Below are 9605 nucleotides of genomic sequence, written 5' to 3' on the forward strand. Positions count from 1 at the left end.
AATGTTATAAAAGTTATTTACACATAGGTAGTTACCAAACTTATTTTTCATTTTACAATCTATTGTGTTTAGTTGTTACCAAACAGTTTTTCATTTTTTATCAAAATGGTTTTTAGTAATGATTTTTTTTTTAAATACGCCAAAATGAAAATGAAAAATGAAACCAAAGAGAGTCTTAGGCACCGTTTGACAACGTTACTAGTGTTTTTGTGTCGTTTCTCATCAAAAACGTATTTTGATGTTATTGTTACCAGAATAACGTTATTGGCTTCTTGAAAGGTGTTTGATAAATCTGTTCCAGAAATGTATCCAAAACACTATTAATACTGAAAGATGTTTGATAAAACCTATTTCTGTAATAGTTTTGTATTGATTAATATAAATTACACATTGCCATTTTTACTAAAATACATATAAAGTCATGGATGGTAGGACATTAAAAAGTATTTTTAATAAAAATAAATAAAAAAATATTGAAAAAAGGGTCTTGGTGGATTCGAACCACCATCCCCTTGGAACATGCTTGAGACATCCTCATGTTCCAAGTGCTCTACCAATTTGAGCTAAAGATCCAACAAGTAAAGTTTGAAATTTACAAGTAACAATGAGACCATGCCACAAACCATGCGTCAATGATAATACTAAACACAATCAACCATTTCATTCTACATGTAAAACAAAGTCAGAATAAACAAAAAAAAGAAAAGAAAAGAAAAAATATCACAAAGCAAACATTAATAGATCACAAGTGGTAATCCAACGGAAGCACATCCTTATTTACTAAACGAGGAGTCCCAACAGAATCTCATATTGAGGAACTGCTCAGCCAGTTGCATGAAACTGAACTATTTAGTGGTCTATAGCCCAAGCCACTAAATAGCATGATCTTAAGGAGAGGATCAAAATACCCTTTAAAGCTTTCATCATGAACCAAGAATTTGAGTTATAGCGTTCCTCAGTCACATTGGCATAACAGTAAACCATCTCGAAGTGCCTCAGCTTCTCTTTGAACCAAGTTCTGAGAATGAGCATAGTCATTTATCTCTGCAACAAAAGACTCATTTCTATCTCTATATGCAAAACCCCAACCGTATTCTTTTGGACCTTTTCAACTCCTTCCTTGCGTACAGAACCATCACAATTTATTTTAACAAACCCTCTTGCATGAGCAGTCAACCAACATTACATGTCTTTTCTCTTCCCAACTGTGTTGGTAATATTGACATGCTTCTTCTTTTGTTTCAGTTCTCATAATATTGGCTTGATTTTTCGTTTATCAAACCATATGTTCCTATCAAGCTAGGTTTAGAGGAAGTACTTCATAAACTCACATAAGATAGGCTAGAATTCAAAGTGGGATTTCTGGGGGCAGCTAACGAATAGGAAAATAACTTGATGATCCAAGTCTAATTATCAACACTAGTTGACTAGCACCTCAACTCAAAGAGACTCTCAATAGAGAAAAGATTCACCAAGCATCATCCAAGAATCATAGTAACCAAGTATAAGATTTGTATTTCTTTTCACTGAAAGAGTGGTTTTTTCACTAGTCATTACATGCTGCTATCTTGCAGCAATGCTACGCTGACACAACAACAGCTACTCATACAATCATACTTCACCCTTCAGACTTCAGGGCCAAGAATAACAACACCATCTCAATGGGTTGCATTTGATAAGTACTCCATCAATCTAATACTGCACAAGTTTTTCTACTTATTTCCAATTAAAACTTGGTTATCATAGCTGAGCCTTGGTAGCAATCACTACTCTCATATGCTAGTGTTGCATACAAACAACAGCCAAAGAGTATATTAGTCCGACAAAAAGAAAAATATATGAACTGTTGTTAAAATTTTTGCATTCTAATATACACAAGGGAGAGTATTACCATATCCCCCCCCCCCAAAAAAAATCATCATAACCTTTACTCTTAATAAAGAAACTCCAAACCGAGATAACCATCATAACCATTACTTTTAATAGAGAAGAAAATGATCGAAATTCGAAAATGACTGGGACACCAATGGTTCATCTTGCTTTCCATCAAAGAATTGCCACATGGTTTAGAAAAGAACCATATTAATAGAATTACAAAAAAATTATATTAAATTCCCTTTTGATTTATATCCTCAGATTTTTCCTTTTTCACTTATTCCATGAGTCCATCACCAATCAATGCCTACTATAGAGCAGGGGATCTAATCACTTCAATGATTCATTTTCTCTACATCACCTACAGTTGTGCCCAAGTTATCCAAATGCAATTATCGGGAGAAAAATGTTTGACCAAGGGATTTGGGATTGGAATAGTCCTATCAGCTAATAGGAAATTATTTTGTATGGAAAGCTCTTAACATGGGAGATTTAGATCTGTTGTTGATCCTTTGGAAATCCTTAGGGACCCTTTGTGAAGTGTGTATCCTTTATGCCACGTGCCCGACGCGTATTGAAAAGTAATATTTACAAGTATCAATCTTAAAAAATTAAGTCTTCTAAAACAATATAGCATATTAGGTAATGGTTATATCGACACTGAAATAAAGTTTTTTTTTTTCATTTATCAAGTGACAATATTAGAGTATTATATTATTTGGTGCATTACTATCTTCAAATACATTCTTTTTTCATCTCCTCCTCTATAACTCTTATAAGTACATTCTATGATACATTGATAGATAAAATTCTATTTGGAGAAGAAAACTACAAACTACTTTGAACGTGTACTCGCTATCTTAAAGGAGATATTTGCCCTCACACGATTGAAGCAAATTCACCTTCAGGATTCAACAAAGCACTGAAGAATTAACTTAGAATTCTATAGAGATTCTGGTTGCAAGAGAGAGAGAGAGAACTAAAAACGTTGTGTTGAATGGCTGAATTGTCTTGATTTATATAGACCTACTAGCACCCATTCACTGGAACCCATTCAATCGAACCCATTCAATAGAAACTCATTCATTGGAACCCATTCGATGGAAACCCATTCATTGGAAAGGTCATGATTATTTTAATAGTCAAGGTTATTCCAACAGTTATGACTATTCCAATAGTAATAATCATGACCGTTCAATCTCTCTGCTTAATGGGTTTGAAACCCCTTATTACAATCTATCTAACAAACCTCCATTAGATTATAATATTCATCTTATTATCTCTATTTATATAGTTATGTATACAAGAAGGTTGATTTGGCATTAAACCTTCAATTAGTGTAAGTATTTCAAAGATTTAAAGAAGAATGTGATTGACTTAGCAGTAAATCAATTCTCCTAAATATTAAAATCAAAAATACCATACACACAACTATGATTAATTTTATGTCAAAATCTTCAAGTTGGTAGCATTTTTACTACTCTGTACTCTATCATGATTTTATGAATATTTACAAGAATAAACTCTAAATTCTTGTTTAGAAACGACACCGTTTCAGTATTCATATAGGTAAGCTTCCTCTTTAGTATCCCTATTACTATAGATACTATCACTTTACATAAACCTCATTAAAACTTCATAGAAGTTATCCTTAACTCATAACAATTAACATTGACAAGCCATTGAACTATTAATGTTAATGCTTTCACAATCACTTAACAGTAGTTTGTTGTTACCCAATAAACCTTATTTATAAGGTTGGGTTCCCACTACAGGTGACTAGAAGGGTTTCAGCCCCATTCTTTTGGATGTACCTTCTACAAGTTCTCTAGGTAAGTTTTCGTAAAAAAATCCGCTAAATTACTATTAGACTTCAAATACAGTATGATAATTATGCCATCTTGAATCAATTGTCTAACATACTCAGGTCTTAAGTTTATATACTTAGACTTTCCGTTATAAATTTTACTATAAGTATTAGACATTATGGTTTCATTATCGCAGTATAGGAAAATAGTTGGCATTGGTTGTAGCCACAACTCTATATCCAGTAACATATTTTTAAGTCATCTGCTTCTTTTTTTGTTACTCTCAAAGCTATAAATTTAGACTCCATACTTAAATGTGAGATACATGTTTGCTTCTTTGAAGCCCAAGATATTGCTCCCTAGCTAGTGTAAAAGTCCATCCAAATGTGGACTTGTTATCACTGTTACTAGCGATCCAACTAGTGTCTGTATATCCCTCTAACACTACTGAAAAGTTCCTATAGAACAAACCAAACTTCATAGTCTTCTTAAGATATCCAAAGACTTGATCAATGGCTTTTCAATGGTCCACACTAGGGTTACTAGTGTATCTCGAAAGTTTGTAAACAGTAAAGGCTATATCAAGCCTTTTACAATGCATTGCATATATTAGGCTTCCAATTGCACTAGCATACTCAATTTGTGCCACAGTCCTGCATGAATGCTCACTCGTCTTAGAACTTAAATCATAAGGAGAGCTTGTTTCTTTTAGGTCAAGATACTTAAATTTTTGTATCATTTTTTTAATATAATGGGATTGACATAAAGCAAATCCTTCACTATGTTTCTTTACTTTAATTCTTAAAATAGTATCTAATTCATGTAAATCTTTCGTTTTAAATTTTTAAGTAAGATACATTTTAGTTTCAAGTATACCAACTAAATTAGTTCAAAAAAGTGATCATATCATCGATATAAAGATAAATAATTATACCATATTTGTCTATAAATTTAGAATATATGCATTTGTCTGCACTGTTATGAATAAAATCATTTGACAAAATTACTGAGTCCAATTTTTTCATGTCATTGTTTTTGTGCTTGTTTTAAGTCATAAAGTGACTTAATTAATTTACAAAGTTTTTTATTATTTTCAGGTAGAACAAAATCATCGGATTGTTCCATATAGACTTCTTCGTTTAAATTATCATTTAAAAACGTTGTTTTAACATCCATTTGATAAACACACCAGTTATATATTAAAGCTAAGGCAAATAACGATCTAATAGATGTTATTCTAGCAATAAGTGCATATGTATCAAAATAGTTAATTCATTTCTTTTGTTTAAAACCTTTAGCAACTAGCCTTGCCTTAAACGTGTAGATGGATCCATCTGTATTTAGTTTCTTTTTAAATACTCATTTATAACCTAAGGGTTTAGATCCTGGAGGTAAATCAACTAATACCTACATATTATTTGACATTATAGAATCCATCTCATCATTTATAGTCTATTTTCAAAAAGTTAAATCCCTTGAAGACATAGCCTCACTATATATCTTAGGATTATCTTTTAAACTGAATACTATTAACATTTTATTAAGAACAATTTTTATATTCTGTTCCATAAGAAAAATAAAAGGGATTTTTATCTGCTCCATTGTTGACGCGCTCCATTTTACTCCATCACCCCCTTAGGATGTTGACACCTGTCTTGCGTTAATCCAACAGTCAAATTTCAATCCTCAAATTTCACCCACCCAACCTTAACCTAACCTGAGTTACCTGTTTCTCTTGCCTCTTTCACTCTTCGGTGCGGTAACTCTTTAAGTTGTTCTCCTTTCCTCGCTCTTTATCTCTATCGCAGCAGAAAAAATGTTCCGTCGTGGTAATCAATGGGGCGAGCAACACCAAGGCTACTATGAACAAGGCTTTCTGATCCAAACTTTCTATGTTGGAGAGAAGAGAAGCATATCATTGTCCCAATGTCCTTATTAACTCATTATGAGTTCCAAAACCTTCTTCAAAGAGATGTAATCAAATGAAAATGAAGTAAATGTTACAAATCCATACTTTAGGGTCAGTTTGATCTCCAACAAGCCAACAAAGCATGCAGGAATTCAGGCTGAAGAAAAGAAGTTAGGTTTTACGGTGTTTTCTATGGACTGGATTTTATTTATCAGTAATTTAGTAGCAGTTTCAAAGAGAAGTGACGGTTTAAGACTTCTCTACTCATGAATTAGTCTTCAAAAACCCTGCTTCCGCTGATTTCATGAATTGGATAGAAATAATCTTAAGGAACATTTACTCGCAAGTCATGGACTCCAAATGGATAGTAAAGGAGAAAGTAATCGAGAAGGCTCAAAGGGCTAAATTTTCAAATGAAAGTTGCATATATTTTCTATTTGTTTAAGTTTACAAGTCAATAAATGTTATTGTCAAGTAAAGCTTGCGTTGAAGTTTGAATTCCTTATCAGTTTAAATTGGCAAAAATATACGGACGGAAGAGAAGTTTCTTAGTCCCGTTGTCCGTCTGAGTTCTTACGGTTAATTTTTATCTGGAAAAAGCAACATTTGATTTCTCTGCTTCACACTTATCTTTCTTGTTTTTAATAATCCATCTATGTTTCTGATTCCTACATAAACACAGAAACAAGTTTTAACGGAGAAAGGGGAGTATGGCCTGTATCTTTGGAGTAATCCGGGTAGCTTGATATGCTGCCGTCTTTGGTAGATTTTTGAACTCTGACACATAAGTTGAAGAGTAGAGGAGGTTAGTTTGGGGGAGGACAAGTTGCAGAGCAGAGGAGGGGTAGGGGGCTACTAGCAATCGAGGGAGAGGAGAGGAGAGGTTGCCGCTGTTGGAGAGAGAGGACCACCGGATTAAAGCAAAACAGATGTCAACATCCTAAGGGGGTAATGAAGGAAAATGGAGCATGTCAGTACTGGAGCAGATAAAAATCCAAGTAAAAGCTTGTGACGAAATAAAATCTACACTTAAATCCTTTTTTTTTCTAACTCTTTGACTTCTTTTAGGTTTACTAATCACACTAGAATCTCTTTTCAAACTAATAGATGTTTGAGTTTCAGTGTTAGTGTTAGTGTGATCACTACAATCCAAAATAAAAGTTGGTATTTGAATAGGTATTTTTTCAGACTTTGATTCATTAATGAATTTATTCTTATTAAATTCTACATCTTTTTATTCAATAATTACGTTAGAATTTAGATCTAAAAGTTTGTATGCTTTTGAATTTTTAGTATATCCTACGAACACATTCTTAAGTGCTCTAGGTCCTAACTTTGTTTTTTTTAAGAGGTCTATAAAAAACTAAATACCCCCACACCTTAAAATAACCAATGTTAGGCTTTTTTCCTTTCTATAACTGATATGGAGTATTTTGTATTTTCTTAGAAGAAATCATATTATGTACATGACATGCAGTTAATAATGTCTCACCCCATAAATTATTTGACAACATAGCACTTGATAACATAGCATTTACCATATCAACAAGTATTCTATTTTTTCTTTCAGCTATGTCATTTTATTGAGGTGTATAGGGTGCAGTCTTTTGATGTATTATTCCATGTTCTTCAGAAAATGCAGATGACTCATTTGAAAAATATTTTTCAATCTCTATCATTTCTAAGGATTTTAATCTTTTTTATTTTCTACTTTTACTTTATATCTTTTAAACATATCAAAAGCGTCATCTTTAGTTCTCAATAAAAATACATGTAAAAATCTTGTACAATCATCTATAAAAGTTATAAAGTACCTTTTTTCTCATATAGTTAAGAGGTCATTAATTTCATAAATATCAGAATGTATTAATTCTAAGATTTGTGAATTTCTCTTAACATTTTAAAAAGGTTTCTTAACCATTTTTTATTGAACACAAATTTCACCATTATTTTTATTTTCATGCTTGTAAGAGATTAAGCCTTATTTTGATATAATTTTTCATGTATCTAAGATTCAAGTGTCCTAAACGAACATGCCATAAATTAAAAGAACAATCAATCAAGTAAGCAGAACTAGAAACCATTTTATTAATGCTGACCTTGAACATTCCATCACAAGAATAACTCTTTCCTATAAAGACACCCCCTTGGACAATTTCATGTTTTCAGACTCTAGAATGGTTTTAAAATCATTCTTACATAGCAAACTTACAGACACCAAATTCTTACGAATTTCAGCAACATACAATATATTAATTAAATTCAGTTTCTTCCCAGAAGTAAATTGCAGTTCAACACTTCCTTTTCCCAGGACCTTAGCAGAATTACGATTCTCTATTAGAATTTCTTATCCTTTAATGTCCCCAAAGGTCTTGAACTGCGACTTATCATTACATACATGCACAGTTGCTCCAGTGTCAAGTCACCAGTCTTGAGATTTCACCACATTAGTCATATGCAATTCAGTAATCATACAAATTTCTATTTTAGAAATCATTGCTATGATTCCTTGTGGTTCAGTTTCTACAACATTTGCTTTATTTGGAATACTACTATTCTTTCAAAATTTGCAATCACGAATATAGTGGCCATTTTTTCCACAATGATAACGTGCTTGGTCTTTCTTGTCTTTGTCATTATTTTTGAAAACTCTATTTTTATTGACCTTTAGATTTTTATGGAAATTCTTAACTCCACTTTGTTCAACATTGTTCACTTTAGAACTAATGCAAAGCCATTACGAATTCTATTTTCTTCTTTAATTTATAGATGCTTTTCGAGTTGTCCAACAGATAAATCTTCTATCATATGTAAAAGTTTTTTTCTGTAATCATTCCAACTCGGTGGAAGTTTAGATATAATCACCCCCACTTTGAACAAATCAGAAACTGTGATACCTATATCACGGAGTTTTTCAACTATAACTTGAAGGTCATGAAGTTGATCCATAATTTAGACACCATAAAGCATATTCAATGTATTTCATGGTAAGAAATTTACTCATACCTATTTTCTCAGTTTTGTATTTCTCTTCAATCTGTTTTCAGATTTCATGCAATGATTTGATTGATTTGTAGAGATCATAAAGATGATCGCAGAGGCTGTTGAAAATATATCATCTACATATTAACTCATCTTCTTCATGCTTATTCCTTTCGTTATTCACAGTAACAGAGTCCTTATCAGTTGGTCCTAGCAATGGTTGTAAATCTGAACTTAGCAAATAAAAAATCTTCAGACGAGTCAACAGGAACACCATCTTATCTTGCCAGTGGATGTAGTTGGTGCCGTTAAAATGTTCGAGTTTGATGAAGTCTGGGGTCATTTTCATCTTCAAAGCAGCGTTGTTTGATTCTCCTTTCATGATAACAAAATATTTTCTTTAAATTAATAGATAAAATCCTGTTTGGAGAAGGAAACTATATACTACTTTGAACGCATACTCGTTGTCTTAAAGGAGATATGTGCCCCCACACGGTTGAAGCAAATTCACCATCACGATTCAACAAAGCACTAAAGAACTAACTTAGAATTCTAAAGAGATTCTGATTGCAAGAGAGAGAGAACTAAAGATGTTATTATGTTGAATTGCTTTGGTTTATATAGACCCACTGGCACTCATTCACTATAACCCATTCAATAGAAACCCAATCATTGGAATGCATTCAATGGAAACTCATTCATTGGAAAGGTCTTGACTATTCAATAGTTATAACCATTCAATCTCTCTTCTTATTGGATTTTAAACCCTTTATTATAATCTATCTAACATACATTATATTTTTTTTTTTGTAAAGGATAATATTATATCTTACATGCTTTGTTTTAGTTTAATTGTTTATTGTATGAAATAATGAATGATTTGAATCATATTTTGAATATTGTAATTGGTGTTATAGACACTTATGTGTGGTTATAACCTCAGAATTTCCTTGACGATGGCCTTGGATCTATTCCTTAAACAATTCAAATCCAAAAATTGAAGGATTGGTAAGTAAATGAAAATTTCTCCC

General features: G+C 32.2%; 1 protein-coding gene across 1 annotated transcript in view; it reads left to right on the forward strand.

The window, feature by feature from the left end:
- Positions 1-2156, forward strand: part of LOC122669649 (uncharacterized GPI-anchored protein At5g19250-like) — a 29729-nt gene extending 27573 nt beyond the window's left edge. Inside the window, exon 3 of the mRNA XM_043866466.1 lies at positions 2119-2156. The gene's annotated coding sequence lies outside the window, so the exon portion shown is untranslated. The remainder of the gene's footprint in view (positions 1-2118) is intronic.
- Positions 2157-9605: the final 7449 nt, after the last annotated feature.

This window comes from Telopea speciosissima, chromosome 1 (assembly GCF_018873765.1).
Source record: "Telopea speciosissima isolate NSW1024214 ecotype Mountain lineage chromosome 1, Tspe_v1, whole genome shotgun sequence".
NCBI classification, from domain to species: domain Eukaryota; kingdom Viridiplantae; phylum Streptophyta; class Magnoliopsida; order Proteales; family Proteaceae; genus Telopea; species Telopea speciosissima.